Consider the following 16,201-nt stretch of genomic DNA (forward strand, 5'->3'; position numbering starts at 1 on the left):
TTTTGTCTGCATTGTGTAGCCTGATCAGAAGACTTTAGTTTCATTTTCCTCAACAAAGGATTTTCATCAGCTAAAGCAGTAGCACTCACCCCAGTGACAAGTTGGATGACCATTAACCTGTATGGTCTATGTCATGCCTGGTTCTGACGAATCTGCTATTACTGCAGGAAAGGTTGATTTCTGCCTTTGTGTTGGTGTATCATCATCTAATGGTGTGCGTTCTCATGAAGGTATGATTTGGATTTTCTGGATTTTCCTCCAAAAGTACGTGCTGTAAGGTGTTAACCTCTGTGCAATCTGCATTATTTATTCTGTGATTTGATGGTTTTGTTTTAATAACTGTGTATTCTCTGGAGATGTGCCACTTTCTTACAAAAGTTGCATGGGCGTGACATCACTGAATGTTGCTTCTTTTTATTTGACTTCCTTTAACTCTTCAACTGGAAGTGAGAGATTAGTTTCAAGAATTTTAAGCACATTTTGTGCTGGTCCACTGTGTGTTTTCATGCTTTTCTACGTTAGAAAGTTTAAACATTTGGGTGAGATTCTTCAGGTTGGTTGACTTCCTACATTCTTCATTCTCCAACTGTTCTTGAATTCGCATTGAATTGGCTGAAGCACGACATCTGTGATACTGGGAACCTTTGGAGAAGCCAGGATGGATTTTGTACTTCTTGCTGAAGATAATTGCCTTTTCTATTGCACCAATGTGCTGGGCCCATTCATCATTGGCGATGGGATGTTTGAGGAGTCTCCACCTCAACTGAGTTGTTTAATTGTCCTCCATATTCACAACTGAGTTTGACAGGATTGCAAAGCTGAGATCTGATTGATTTGGTTGTAAAATCACTTAGCTATCTGCTACTTATGTTGTCTGTAAATAGTCCTGTGTGTGACTTGACTAGGTTGACACCTGCCTGGTGCTGCTCACCATGCCCATGTGCACTCTTCATTAACCAGAGTGATATCTTGTCTCGATGGTACTGATTAGAGTGAAGATACACTGAGCCATGAGATTGCAGGTTGCACTGGAGTACAGTTGAGCCACTGCTGATAATGGCCCACAGCACTTCCTAGATGTCCAGTCTTGAGTTGCTAGATCTGTTCAAAGTGTATCTCATTTAGTACTGTGATAATGTCACACAATGCAATGTAAAGTAGTAACAATATAGTAACAATGTGGTCTCCACAACAACTGTGTAGTGGTCACTCTTACTGATACTGTCCGATAGAGGTGCAGTTGCAGCCGGCAGATTGGTAAGGATGGGGTCAAATATGTTTCTCCCCCTTAGTTCCTTCACCATCTGCCACAGAGCAGCAATATCCTTTAGGACCCGATCAGTTCGATCAGTAGTGATGCTGCTGAGCTACTTGGTGATGGATGTTAAAGACATAGCACATTCTGCTTTATCTCCTTCAGTGCTTCCTCCAAGTAGTGCTCAACATGGAGGAGTACTGATTCATCAGCTGTGGAATGGCAGTATGTGGTATTCAGAAGGAGGTTTCCTTTTCTGTGTTTGACCTGATGCCATATGACTTCATAGAATCCAAAGACAATGCTGAGGACTTTTACAAAAACTCCAGTGAGGCATTCAACAGGGTTCCCCATGGGAGACTGGTTAGCAAGGGTAGATCTCATGGAATACAGGGAGAACTAGCCATTTGATACAGAACTGGCTCAAAGGTAGAAGACAGGGTGGTGGTGGAGGGTTTCTTTTCAGACTGGAGGCCTATGACCAGTGGTGTGCCACAACAATCAGTGCTGAGTCCATTGCTTTTCGTCATTTATATAAATGATTTGGATGTGATCATACGAGGTTTAGTTAGTAAGTTTGCAGATGACACTAAAATTGGAGGAGTTGTGGTCAGTGAAGGTTACCTCAGATTATAACAGGATCTTGATCAGATGGGCCAGTGGGCTGAGGAGTAGCAGATGGAGTATAATTTAGATAAATATGAGGTGCTACGTTTTGGAAAGGCAAATCAGAGCAGGACTTATACACTTAATAGTAAAATCCTGGGGAGTGCTGCTGAACAGAGACCTTGGAGTGCAGGTTCACAGTTCCTTGAAAGTGGAGTATCAGATGGATAGGATAATGAAGAAAGCGTGTGGTATGCTTTCTTTTTTTGGACAGAGCATAGAGTATAGGAGTTGGGAGGTCATGTTGCAGCTGTACAGGACATTGGTTAGGCCATGTTTGGAATATTGTGCACAATTCTGGTCTCCTTCCTGTCGGAAGGATGTTGTGAAAGTTGAGAAGATTTACAACTATGTTGCCAGAGTTGGAGGATTTGAGTGATAGAGAGCGGCTGAATAGGCTGGGGCTGTTTTCTCTGGAGCATTGGAGGCTGAGGGGGCGACCTTATAGAGATTTATAAAACATGAGGGGCATGGATAGGGTAAATCGACAGGGTCTTTTCTCTGGAGAGGGGGAGTCCAGAAATGGAGGGCATAGGTTTAGGGTGAGAGGGAAAAAATTTAAAAGGGACAACTTTTTTATGCAGAGGGTGGTGCATGCGTGGAATGAGCTGCCAGAGGAAGTAGTGGAGGTTGGTACAGTTACAACATTTACAAGGCATCTGGATGGGTATATGAATAGGAAGGGTTTAGAGAGATAGGGGCCAAGTGTTGGCAAAAGGGACTAGTTTAGGTTAGGATATCTGGATGGCATCAACGAGTTGGACCAAAGGGTCTGTTTTTGTGCTGTTCATCCCTATGACTCTATGAACTCCCTCCCAGTTGTATACCACTAACTCTGCTAGGTATGTTCTGCCCCACAGCAAGGTTGGTGTTACCTGAGAAATGGCCGACAAGGTCCAATTCTGAGAGAATGTCTATGTCAAGTTGTTGTTTGACAAGTCTGTGGGACAGCTCTTCCAATTTTGGCACTAGATCCAGATGACAGTAAAACAGACTTTCAGGGTTGAGTGTTTGCTATTGGCATTTCCAGTGCCTAGCTCATTGTTAGGTGGTCTATCTGTCTGATCTCATTCCTATTTTGAGGCCTTTTATTGGTTTGATACAACTGACTGGCTTGCTAGCCCATTTCAGAGGCCAATGTGTCACATTCTTGCAGTCTGAAGTCACCTGTAGGCCCAAGCAGGTAAGGGCAGTAGATTTCCTTCCCTCAGAGATATCAGTGAATGAAATTGGTTTCAATGATAGCTGTTTCATTGCCATAATTCAAATTTTAAATCCAGATTGTTTAAAATTCAAATTCCATCACCTCCTGAGATTGTTTCAAACCAAGGTCCCAGAACATTCCCTTGGTCTCTAGATTCCTGGTCCTGCAACAATGCCAGTATCCCATCACCTACCCCCCTTTCCAGCACAAGATTCACTTTCGCTTATAACATTTCTAAAAGAGATGAATCAGAAATTCTGGTGATAACATTTACTCTAATTAGGTCTGGTTGTAAATCATCATAATCTCAAAATTCTGACAATATGCAAAGATCAATATTAAAGTTGTCACATGTTCTCATGGAAGGTGTACCTTCCTATTAAATGTTTACTGAGCAAACATTAATTGAGCTACATGCTGTTAATGCTCAGAACAATCACTGAAGCACTGTAGACGTCTAATAGATATATGAGGAACTCATAGGCCACAGAACTCTGGTTAGCTCGTCTCAGGATCGGTCCTTTGTATTTTGATGGAAGGAGCTTTTCCTGTGATGTTGGTTAACTCTTTACCATGCAAGTTACTACATGCAATAAGAACTATCTTTGCTGATCTTCCATTCATGTGTTGGGAATGATCTGATTTTGCTTGAAAGCAATCTGTCTTTTACCGTCAGTTATCAGGGAATGGAATGGAATGAAACCAATAACAAATACTAATGCATTAAACTGCCTTTTCTTGAACAGGCACTGTACCTTTGATGTGGAATATTTAATAAATAAATTAACCCTGTGCATGGCTAAACAGCAAGAACGAACATAAATCCAATAAATTCTAATCGAGCAGGCAAAAATTTAGGCTCAGAACTTTCTTATTGTAACACAAGTGTAAAATTGCAAGCATTTAAAAAAATTGTTCTTGGGATGTAGGCATCAGTGATAATGCAAGCATTTATTACCCAACCTGAATTGTACTTGACCAGGTGACTGTGGCTGCCTCTTAAACTGGTTGAGTGAACACCACTTTGTCAGAGGATACTGGATCCATTAAGGCCCTAGCACAGTGTGACACTGCACTTTACTTTCAAGGTCAGAGCCAAAAACAGCAATATCAAACAAATAAAGGCTATTACATTTCCAAAGCTGTGCATTCAGTTATATTGATTGCACAAGAATTGATGCAAATTGTATTGGATTTTTTTTAGCAAAGATATAAAGGTAGCATGAAACAAAATGTCAATAATACTATTGTCTCTTATTGACTAGACTGACTACATTGATGAGATCATTTTAACAGCAATTAAAATAAATAGTGTTTTAAATAAATGTAAAAAGACCCAGAGTACAATGAGTCGAATCGTACATTTCTTGGCCTAAGCATGAGTTGCACTGAGTTTTTTGGAGGGTTTTCCACCATGAGACATGGTGAAGTATCTCATCGTGACTTACCTAATGCACCCCAAGAGCGACCTACCCTGTCTTTGTGGTATCCCTCTCTTCTCATTCCAACCTCATTTTATCTCCTTTACCACCATTACTATTTCCTTTGTCTTTTTTGCACTGAACACCCTCTCAGTTTGATCTACTTGTTCCTCCTTACTCTCAGTATTATTGACACTTCAATTCACCCCAAAACACAAACCAAATGTGTGCATCATGGCCAATGACCTTTGCCCGAAACGTCGATTTTACTGCTCCTCGGATGCTGCCTGAACTGCTGTGCTCTTCCAGCACCACTAATCCAGAATATATTCCATAATGATCTGCCGCACCCAGCTGTCATTTACTGGAACCTGGCGTCAATCATATCCTATCTGACTCATAGTGCCTGACACAGCTAAGCTTTGACATAGACAAGGAGAACTTCTTCCTCCTCAACATCTTCTTCCTGCCCCTTGGAAGTCTCCTCCCAAACCCTCAGTCCCAGGATGATGTATCTACCATGCTCACTGAGATTTTCCACCTGTTTTCCCACACCCCCTCCGCCCATACAACTTGAGTCCCATCCTGTCACTGTCCTTGTCCCCATTTCTTCAAATGCCTCTGCTTCTCCTCACCCAAGCTTTGACTCCCCCACATCTTTTGTCAATAATACCTTCCACCCTCCCCAAATCCCCCCACCCCTCCACCATACAGCTACAGGGCCTCCTTGGTACCCTCCTCAGCAGTCAATAAATGGACACCAGGATTGTGTTCAGCCCAGACCTCTGACTGACTTCACTGAGAAGCCCTAGTCATGATTGACCCAATCCCAACAACTTTGTCTGCAGCTCCCTGTCAGTATGTGGTTCCCCAACTCCTCGAGCTGAATATATATGACGAGCTGGTTGTTGCCTACACCTGCATTGGTCAGACATGTCCCCTGACTGTGACTGGCCCAAACAGATTACTGACTTTGGTCAAGCCTCTGGACTGAGTGCACATTGTGCCTGTGACTGTCAGTACCAGACCGATCTTGGCCCTCTGTTGACCAGACTGAAGACTAGCCACTGTCCACTTTCCAACATGGTCATTTGGATAAGTAAATGTGCAATGTGTTTGCCATGCAGTGAGCTGGCACATGGTGTGGGTGTTAGATTAGGTCTTGGTCTTCCAGATAGCAATATGAGCTATCACCCCCTCTTCCCCCAGCCAACCTTGATAGATTCCTATTGACAAGCAATCTGTGTTTCTGCTCAATAAAGCACTTGAATACGTCGACATCGACAGCCCTTAAACTCTTGACAAGATACTTACAGGAATGAAATGATAATTCAAGGTAAAGCATGGATGCTGTGAGCACACAGGGAGACACTATATGAGTAAGCGCTGTGAGAGCAATTGAGCAGTCCTGAGATGCAGCCTGGTTCAGTTCATGAGCTGGCTACCTGTACACACGCATACAATCTCTTCCTGCAACCTCTCAATATTAACCAATAATGCACCCTGCCATTCAGGTCTGTCCTTCCCATGTGCATGCAAGTGCACCTATGACAAGGGGCCATGAAGGTTATAAGGAGTTGACAACTCCCTGATGCCAATGTCTGTGAACAGGGTTGTGTGCAGCCAGTGTCCATGAATCTAGCACTGAGACGCTGCTTTGGGCTGAGCAACATGGAGGATCTTTACAGCTGGCAGCAAGTTGATTTCACCAAGTATTAGCTCCGCTCTGACTTCCACATCAAAGAATTCTCAATATCTAGTTTATTCAGTGCATTTGGTAACACAGGAAGCTGCACATTAAATGAGGTGAGATGTGAAGTTAATGAGGTATTTAACAAGCAAGGATTTCTCTTCACTAACAACTCGCTGCTGCCTAGTCAGGCTCTTGCCTCAGTGCCCTGCTATTGCATAACAAATGCAGTGAGTTGCTCCCAACAACAAGGTAGGCCTTGCTGGTCGTCTTGTACCAATCTGCCATATTTTCCCACACAGTCCACATCATTCCGACCCACTACAGCCCACACCATTCCGACCCGCTATAGCCCACATTATTCTGCCCAATAAGATATCGGATTAGTCCACAACAATGGGAATATTACCTGGTCAAGATGTGTTTTCCAACAAATTCATGATACAATGTTTTTGGAAAGTCACAGCATTCTTGCTTTACTTAACACGGTCAGGTTTGCTTTAGCTGAAAACAAAGCTAAACTGAGGGATCCTAACATGGCTTGCAGATTTGACTCTAGATTAAGAATTCCTTCAAGCACAGAGCTGCCAATTTAGCCAAATCAGTGGGGAACCTTTCACACATGCCTGTTCCTTTGAAGAAGCCTGCTGATTTTTTCCCCAGCAGGCTGGTAATTATAATATTAATTATTTCTATAATCCCAGTGGATTGGAATATGAATAGCAGCTCCTTGCTGTCAACATAGATGCCTACTAGGTCAGGCCTGAAACAACAGTTTTGAAATACCTGTCAGTCATTCTCTTAATGGCTGTGACAATCATAGATTTGTTCTCCTGGTGGTGAACGCTGACGTCAATATTTCACAAAAGCAACCGAGATCTGATTCCATTTGTTTATGAGTAAAAATACAAACAGAAGCTTGCACTTTTCCTTGACCTAGTATTTTATTATCTGAGCATTATTGTTTTAATCCACAACCCTTTGTTCCTTTCAGAAGCAGATAGCAGTGTCTTATTTCAAACTCGCCCTTCCAAATTTCATTTGAATAAACATAGACCTAGAAATTTTACCACACTTGAAAGAAGTGCTTAGAGAGCTGGTGCATATTTAATGTGGTCATGACAACCATGACAAATTGGTGCCAACAGCTTGTTATCCTGACTCAGGAGTACAGCCATTTCTAACTATACATCTTTGATTGGTTATCAGCCTATTGGGATTACTCATGGAACGGTTTGAGCAATACCACTTATAGGCAGCCAATATCTCTTAAAGGTAAGGTGTACTCTCGTGGTCTCGTAAAAATATAGAAAAGACATGCAGTGAAGTACTGTGACAGAAATACCTTACTATGCATGTTGTGTTTCTGGCCTTAGCCTCCTTTTTCTGCTGAATTTTCAACCACACATACTTTAGCCTTGAATATTGTCCTTAACCTTAGTACCACTCCTCCTTACATCTAAATCTATTTCTATTGCTTTTGGCACAATGTCTTACCCTCTTTTGCGTCCTCTGTTTCTTCCCAGTGGCTGTATTTGAACTGCTTTTGCATAACAATTCCATGTGTATTTTTTTAAACACAAAACTTTTGTCATATATTAAACATGATTTTATGGTAAAATAAATAATCTTGAAAAAGTCTTTATTATCACATAACACATTAACTTGTGCCAAATGGTTTTGAAATGATTACAATTGATTTTCTTGTCAGAACTCACTGGAGTCAAATTTTCCCTCAACATCCCAGTGATATGGTTATTTACACTAATATCAAGTGATTTTTCTTCTCTCTTATTACAGGAGTTTGCTAGCAACAGTATGCAAAATCTCTTCTATGTTGAAAGAGATACACTACAAATGTACAGAGGGGAAGGTCTGGCAATGACTGGACTAGTTACAGATAAAGTATTCCAATATCCCCTTTCTTGAAAACATTATTAATCATTTCTGTGTTAGACCAAGATAAGACTTTGCCAGAGCTGTTCCTTTTAGAAAGTGGATACATTTTAGCAATTTGACTGACAAAAGTTGAGTTCTAATAAAATTATTTTAATAAAAGCATATCAGTTACCCTGAGAATGAGTTGGTACAAAATATCCTTTTCAGTTCTGTGCTTGAAATGTTGTGCATTGCCAGAACGACTGCAAATCCGATCAGTATAGCATGCAATGGAACTGGTTTGGAATACAAGGCCAAGTAAGATGTTAATTCTTTTTCAAAAATCCATGACATTTTACAGGGTGTACAATATAAATGCCAGATGAATGGGAAAGATAACATCAAATATATTTAATTTTAAGCTCTAATTTAAATACCCCAAGTTTGACACCTATTCAAGGTGTTATAATCAGAAAGGCAAACACCACTCTCCGCAGACTCCATTCTCACCTTTGCATTTTGGGTAATTTATGAGGTCCTCACCATATTTTACACTTTTTTCTCAGATTATGATGTGCATAACTTAAACAACAACTTCAGCAGAAATTTCAGGAGTCTGTTTTAAGAGGTAAGCCACTTCCAGACAGTTGAATTTGTGAAGTCAGAGACATTTAAGAGATGAAGTAATGGTAAATGTAAAAGTAATTAGATACAAGCATGTATGAATGTTAACTCTGGAGAAAAAAATTATTGGGAAGTTGTTGTAAGGTAAAGGTTCTGACAAAGTTAATGTTGAAGTTGCATTAGCTCCACCCATTCAGATAATGTAACACCTTTTTTGAAAATCATGAAGTTGGGCACAAGGTCCAGATAGAGACATATAGTGTACACCTCAATCCTTGCCTTAATGTTGCAGAGTTAGATGTGGTATGAAGACACTGTAGGGTTGAAAACGCAGCTTGGAATCGGATAAGGTGATGAAGTTGCAAGTAATCTGGTTCTGCCTTATAGTAAAATTAGATCCACATTCAGGTGAGTCAGCAGTAATAGGCATTATCAAACACAACTGCATGCAAGAGATAGGAAGAGGGGTAATCTTTGAAACCTTACAGTTGCAGATTCCAGTTCCATATGATCTTACATTTCAATGACATAATTCCTTATGCACATACCCAGCAGATCAATAGTTAATTCTTTACATCATGTATCACTGCATTTTACTTCTCTGTTGCCTTTTTAAAGATTAACATTCAACCCTTAACTCCATGCTTCCTAATGTCACTCTACATTCACCCCTCCCCAACAAGGTTCGAGGCGTTAATCTCCAATAGTATTCTCTGCACTCCTGGAGGATATCTGGGATCTATGTATTCCCTTATCATCATCGAGCGATAAATCACATTGGTGGAGTACAATGGTAACATTTCCCAGCCTCAGGTTCTGATTTGTACAGTGCTGATAATCAATCAAAAAAAATGGATTAAAGCATTAACTTTCCAGTACTCAAACTCTCATAATGGCTTTGGGAGGATAGCAACAAATTGGAAGTCTCCTTCTCCTATCTATCACTAGCCCACTCTGATCCAGTGAAGAATCTAATGGACAAAAAGAAGAATGAAGAACAATCTGAAGTCAATCTGGACATAACACAATGATGAATTCCCCACCACTCCTACGATATAATTTGCATTTTCCATATTTGGTGAAATCTGTAACACTTGTTTCAGTATGTGGCAGCTCCTCGGCAGATAAGAAAATTGCCAGAACTGCATCATAATTTGTAAGTGCACCATCATCAACAAGGCAATGAACTTCTTTACTTTAACCCTTCTTTGTTCTGCTTATATGGTTGGTATCTACATGGACCACCATGACTGAATCACCCTTCTCCCACTGAAAGCTCCTCTCCAGCTCTGAGTTCATGGTCCAAACCTTAGTACTAAGCAGGCAACACAGCCATTTGGACTCACTCAGAGAATAGTATCAATCTCTTTGATTATATTGTCACTCTACCACCATTCTATGCCTTTCTGTACTCCCCACTTGAATGGCTTCCTCACCTTGGCGCCATGGTCAATTAGCTCATCTGCGGCTACAGCCCCAATTCTTATCTCTCAAGTAAACTGAACAAATCTGACATCTTTTGGATAATTGCAAAGGCTAAGCAGCCTGTTCTTCAACATTTCAGGTCTCCTTACGTGTCTCACTCACAATCATACTCTCCTAACCCTTAACACTGTTCAAATCAAATTACTGTATCATAAGAGGTATAACCACCTCTATGTACAAAGAATCCAATTAGTTTTTCCTCTCCCTGATACATTGCTACATCTGTAATTCATCCTCCAGCTCAGGAACTCTGAGCTGAAGGTGTTCAAACTTCACAATGCACTGGATTAGACCAGCATTCAGCAATTTCCAATACTATAGCTGTAAAACCTCATCATCTTGCCATCATTATTCAATTCTAATTGTCCACTTAATTAAATATATATTTGAATAAAATAATTTTCTTATATATTTATTAACCATAACCTCAGTTGTGGTTGGAATCTTAGGCATAGAATAAATCTTACTCACTTACCAGATGCCCACTAGATAATTAGTTTCTTCTCCAGTGGCAGAGTAAGAACCAATTCCTGAATGTTGAAGTTGTTGGCAAAGCAAAAGCAAAGGAGCCTCTCTTTCCCTTCCTCCCTCAACTTTCTTAACTATTAGCTCCCAGCACACTATTTTGAGTTGCACTTCTTAACTACCTTAATCATCCAACTCTATTTCAAGTCATACTCCCTAACTCACTTAAAGGTCCACAACTATCTGATGAACGAGCAGCGCTCAAAAAGCTAGTGCTTCCAAATAAACCTGTTGGATTATAACATGGTGTTTTGTGATTTTTCACTTAAAATAGAGTGGTTGAAGTATGTTCTTTAAGTCAGACACTGAATTAGTTAGTATTGAACACTTCTCACAGAACGGATACAATAAATGACATTGGTGGATTCCACATCCATCAAAGTTTCACCTGCATCCGTGACTACTTGGTCAGGTCCACGCCCCCCAACAAACCACCCACCCGTCCTGGCACCCTCCCCTGCCACCCCAGGAATTGCAAAACCTGCGCCCACACCTCCTCCCTCACCACCATCCAAGGCCCCAAAGGAGCCTTCCACATCCATCAAAGTTTCACCTGCACATCCACCAATATCATTTATTGTATCTGCTGCTCCCGATGCAGTCTCCTTTACATTGGGGAGACTGGATGCCTCCTCGCAGAGCGCTTCAGGGAACATCTCTGGGACACCCGCACCAATCAATCCCACCACCCCGTGGCCCAACATTTCAAATCCCCCTCCCACTCTGCCGAGGACATGCAGGTCCTGGGCCTCCTCCACCGCCGCTCCCTCACCATCTGACGCTTGGAGGAAGAATGCCTCATCTTCCGCCTCAGAACGGTGGCTTAGTGGTTAGCACTGCTGCCTCACAGCTCCAGGGACCCGGATTCGATTCCCAGCTTGGGCAACTGTCTGTGTGGAGTTTGCACGTTCTCCCCGTGTCTGCGTGGGTTTCCTCCGGGTGCTCCGGTTTCCTCCCATAGACCAAAGATGTGCAGATTAGGTGAATTGGCCATGCTAAATTGCCCGTAGTGTTAGGTGAGGGGGTAAATATAGGGGAATGGGTCTGGGTGGGTTGCTCTTCGGAGGGTCAGTGTGGACTTGTTGGGCCAAAGGGCCTGTTTCCACACTGTAAGTAAGTCATCTAATCTAATCTAATGTGCAGGTCAGGTGAATTGTCCATGCTAAATTGTCCATAGTGTTAGGTGAATCAGTCATGGGTAAATGTAGGGGAATGGGTGGGTTGCTCTTCAGAGGGTCGGTGTGGACTTGTTGGGCCGAAGGGCCTGTTTCCACACTGTATGGAATCTAATCTAATCAAAAAACACTTCAACCCCAGGGCATCAATATGGACTTCACCAGTTTCCTCATTTCCACATCCCCCACCTTACCTCAGTTCCAACCTTCCAGCTCAGCAGTGTCCTCATGACCTGTCCTACCTGCCAATCTCCCTTCCCACCTATCCACTCCAACCTCCTCTCTGACCTTTCACCTCCATCCCCACCCCCATTCACCTATTATACTCTTTGCTACCTTCTCCTCAGCCCCACCCAATCCCGACCCCACCCCCATTTATCTCTCCACCCTGGAGGTTTCCTGCTTCTATTCCTGATGTTTCAGCTTTTGCCCGAAACATCAATTTTCCTGCTCCTTGGATGCTGCCTGACCTGCTGTGCTTTTCCAGCATCATTCTGCTCTAAACTATAGCAATACGCTAAACTGTTCTTATCAAGATGTGAAGCTTTTTAATAGCTGCTAACCACTAACACCAGTTTATTCATTACAAAGTCTGGTCAGGACCAATCACATGATCTAGAGGATCTAGTAAAGGAAAGACTTTGTCCATCATTGGCTGAATTTGCTATGTGAGCTATATTGATCGAAACCTTTTGCTTTCCTGCCAGCAAAGATCAGGTCCACACTCACTGGTGAACAACAGGCTTTATTGAAAATAACTCTACACAGGCAATGGCAAGAGAGGACCACTCTGAAACCCTATAAATACAGGTTCCAGTTCCTTGTGATCACTGGTAGAACTACAAGGGCATACAATGCAGTGCACAATGCTTGGTTACATCCCTACAAGAGAATCGCCTGTCCTATTGCTCTCTTGACTGTAGGGATACATGGTGATGATTTGAAGTGTATTACTAATATCAAATAAAACTTCTATTTCCACTTTTTCTATGAATATCGATTATGTTTTGAGATTTAAATTTCATGATTATGCTCATATTTGTATGTGCATTATATAACAATGGCTATTATAATTAAGGGACTGATCATCTGTAGATAATGCAGTGCAACTTGGAACTGTGCCAGAGATGCGACAGGAAATTCTGGAGCCCTGAGAGTCGTATCTATTTAAATAATGGTGGCAGACATCCAAACTGTTTGGAGTGCATCTCAGGCATCTGCAAACAGCTCAAGGCTGTCAGACAGGAGCCTCTAAAAGATTATTTAAATGAGCTTAACGGCAGGCCTCTAACATCCTCAGCCTTGAGGTTCCTTCACCAGTAGGAGGGAAAATATTTCCTGTTGACATTGTAATTACCCTTATATAAAAAGTAAAGGACAATAATATACCTGACATTTAAGTGACAATGCTCAGATTCATTAAAATAAACCTTTGCACCTCAGAGCAACTTTAAACTGAGATTCTTTAAAGGCCACATCAGTCGTCAGCACTAAGTGAACACAAAAACTAGCCTAATACATAAAGTTCATCAATTGAGCCTTGAGCTACATTCAGCATGTGACATATTTTATACTATTACTGTGCAGAAACTGATACAGATCTTCCTTTCTCCTTTACTATTTTCCTCCACCTTAACACTCAGAGAGCCGAAGTCTTTTGCTCATACATAAGGAAAGTAGAATCAGGAAAGTTCTCAACGGGGCAGACAATGCCCTGAATCTTCAGATTTTCATTCGGGTAGCAGAGGGATGCTAACAGGACCCACTCTCCCAGAAACACTGTGAAGGCAACCACAGGGCTGTTGGCTGCCAAGTGGGAGGGTTGGTGCTGGTTAAAAGGCTCACCTCATGCTCTGGCATGTTATCCCAGTTACAATAAAAACAACATATCAACCCTTACCCCAGCACATTTCCCAAGCCTTATCCATATTAAGTCTTGTCACCCCTTGCCTCCTCTGGAGGCACCTCATACCTACACCCAACTCCATTCACCTGTACAGCCCATATGTCAACTTAATACCAAATTGTCCCAATGCATCCCAATTATTATAGCCACAGGCCAATTTCATGTCAATTTAGTCTGAACCCATGACACACTCCACCCACAACCCTTTGGCTAGACTCCTCCCATGCCAACTCACCCAATATCCACCATAGGCAGATCTCGGTTGCCATGGTAAGTTGAAAAAAAATGAAGTTATCAGTTTTTATGGTAGTCTTCCCTTCATTTTAAAATAACACTCTCTTCAAGCATGTCGTTCATTATGAAAACATTTTCTTCAAGTACTTAATTCATGATAGAAACAAATGTTTGTAGATATAACCAAACATCAAAGACAAGTAAAATAAAACCACAAATTGTGGATGCTGGAAATCTGAAAAACACAGAAATTGTTGGACAATCTCGGAGGCATCTGTGGAGAGCAAGCAGAGCTAAACATAGAGTCCAATGACCCTTCTTCAGGTCAAAGACAGCAAATCCTTTTATAATCACTTGGACCTACACAGACTTCCCACAGTGCTAATGATAGGTTGTAGAATTAATCAAATGGCACTGATCTTTCTGTCAAAAAATAGTGAAATGGGAATTTTTCTCCCAACACACCCATCCCAACCTACTTCCCCATTCACATTCACCTAGTCTCTCTCTGGACCATTCCGTCCTCCTCATATCCTGCTTCCCCTCACTCTCATTCGCACTCTCTTGACCCCACTCGATAGCCTCTTTCTCCCCGCTCTGAGCTCCACCCCATACTTTGGCTATTAGCCCACTCCATGGCCTCATGGACCACTCCCAGCTGTTTTACCCGACGTTCTGGGGCTCCCTCCACCACTGCTGCCTGGATTGTCAGTCTGCTCCTGCTGCCCTCCCATCCTCCTTTCCCCCAACACACCAAGTCCGTCCATTATCGTGGTTTTGGCACTCCTCCCCTGGTTTGAGTGTTTGATTGAACTTGAGAGGCTACGCAAGTAAGTGGCTGAGTGATTGAGGGGGAATAACTGATAGAGAGAGGGTGAGTGAATAAGAATGAGGATGGGGACTGAGTGAGTGACTGACTGAATGACAGGAGGGGGCATGGTTGAGAATGCAGCTGGCTTGGTCTGATATTTGTCCTGTTGATTTTCTGCTGCCTGTTGTACAGCCAAAGTGGGGTCTCATCTCTTTGACTTTGCTTCATCTTCATCAATCATGTCCAGATGCTTCACATCCAGTGGTTTTCAGTAACACTGGGTGTTGTCAGTGTAGATTACTGACCATAGTCGAAGAATGTGGTGCTGGAAAAGCACAACCAGAAGGGAACATCCGAGGAGCAGGTGAGTCGCATTTCGGGCATAAGCACTTCATCAGGAAAGCCTGAATGGCTGTGCTTTTCCAGCACCACAGTCTTCGACTCTGATCTCCAGCATCTGCAGTGCTCACTTTCTCCTAGATTACTGACTAGCTCCTTATTGTCTCTGTCAGTGTAGAAATGGCCAGATTATCTGCAGGTCTTGGCAACTGAGTAAACTTTACTGGATGCCATTATTCATGAACCTTTCTAATGATTGGCAATGGACAGATGGAATGGTAGTTGGCCAGATTAGATTTTTCCTGCTTTTGTGGACACGGCCTCCCTGGACAATTTTCCACAATGCTGGGTAGTTATCAGTATTGTAGCTGTATTGATACAGCATGGCCAGGCACATGGCCAATTCTGAAGCTCATGTTTTCAATAATATTGATGGAATATTGTCTGAGTCCAGTGGGTATCCATTTTTTGATATCACATACAGTGAATCAAATTCAGCCAGAGTGTGGTGAATCTGTGGAATTCATTGCCACAGAAGGCTATTGGAGGCCAGGCCATTAAGTACATTTAAGAATGAGATAGACAGGTTCTTGATTGCCAAGTGGATCAAAGGTTACAAGGAAAAAGCAGGAAAATGGGGATAACAAACCAATCAGCCATGATTGAATGGCGGAGCAGACTCAATGGGCTGAATGGCCAAATTTCTCCTCCTATGTCTTATGATTTTATGATCTAAATTGCCTACGTGCAGCATCTTTGTTGCTGGAAACTTCAACTGATACATGTGCAGCTGCCTCCATGATATGAATGGGAATGTCCCTTTAATTTTATGAAAAATGAAGTGTGTTCTGTTAAAACATTATGATGTCTTCCTGACAGCAATTCTGGATGATGTGCCTGTTCAGGTTTTGAAGAAAGCCCAAAGAGAAGACAAACTCTATTCCCATTGTCTCAGATCCATGTAATTATTGTGGTAAAATATCAGCCT

At 42.0% G+C, this 16,201-nt stretch overlaps 2 long non-coding RNA genes across 3 annotated transcripts in view; one reads left to right on the forward strand and one right to left on the reverse strand.

Moving 5' to 3' along the window:
* Positions 1-16,201, reverse strand: part of LOC122553660 (uncharacterized) — a 154,650-nt gene that overhangs the window by 56,303 nt on the left and 82,146 nt on the right. The gene's annotated exons all lie outside the window — the stretch shown is intronic.
* Positions 7,448-16,201, forward strand: part of LOC148149415 (uncharacterized) — a 43,987-nt gene continuing 35,233 nt past the window's right edge. Inside the window, exons 1-2 of the long non-coding RNA XR_015757766.1 lie at positions 7,448-7,511; positions 8,681-8,742. This is a non-coding gene — a long non-coding RNA (uncharacterized LOC148149415). The remainder of the gene's footprint in view (positions 7,512-8,680; positions 8,743-16,201) is intronic.

Source organism: Chiloscyllium plagiosum, unplaced genomic scaffold (assembly GCF_037043375.1).
Source record: "Chiloscyllium plagiosum isolate Xiang-an unplaced genomic scaffold, Cpla_swu_hap1 HiC_scaffold_8, whole genome shotgun sequence".
NCBI classification, from domain to species: domain Eukaryota; kingdom Metazoa; phylum Chordata; class Chondrichthyes; order Orectolobiformes; family Hemiscylliidae; genus Chiloscyllium; species Chiloscyllium plagiosum.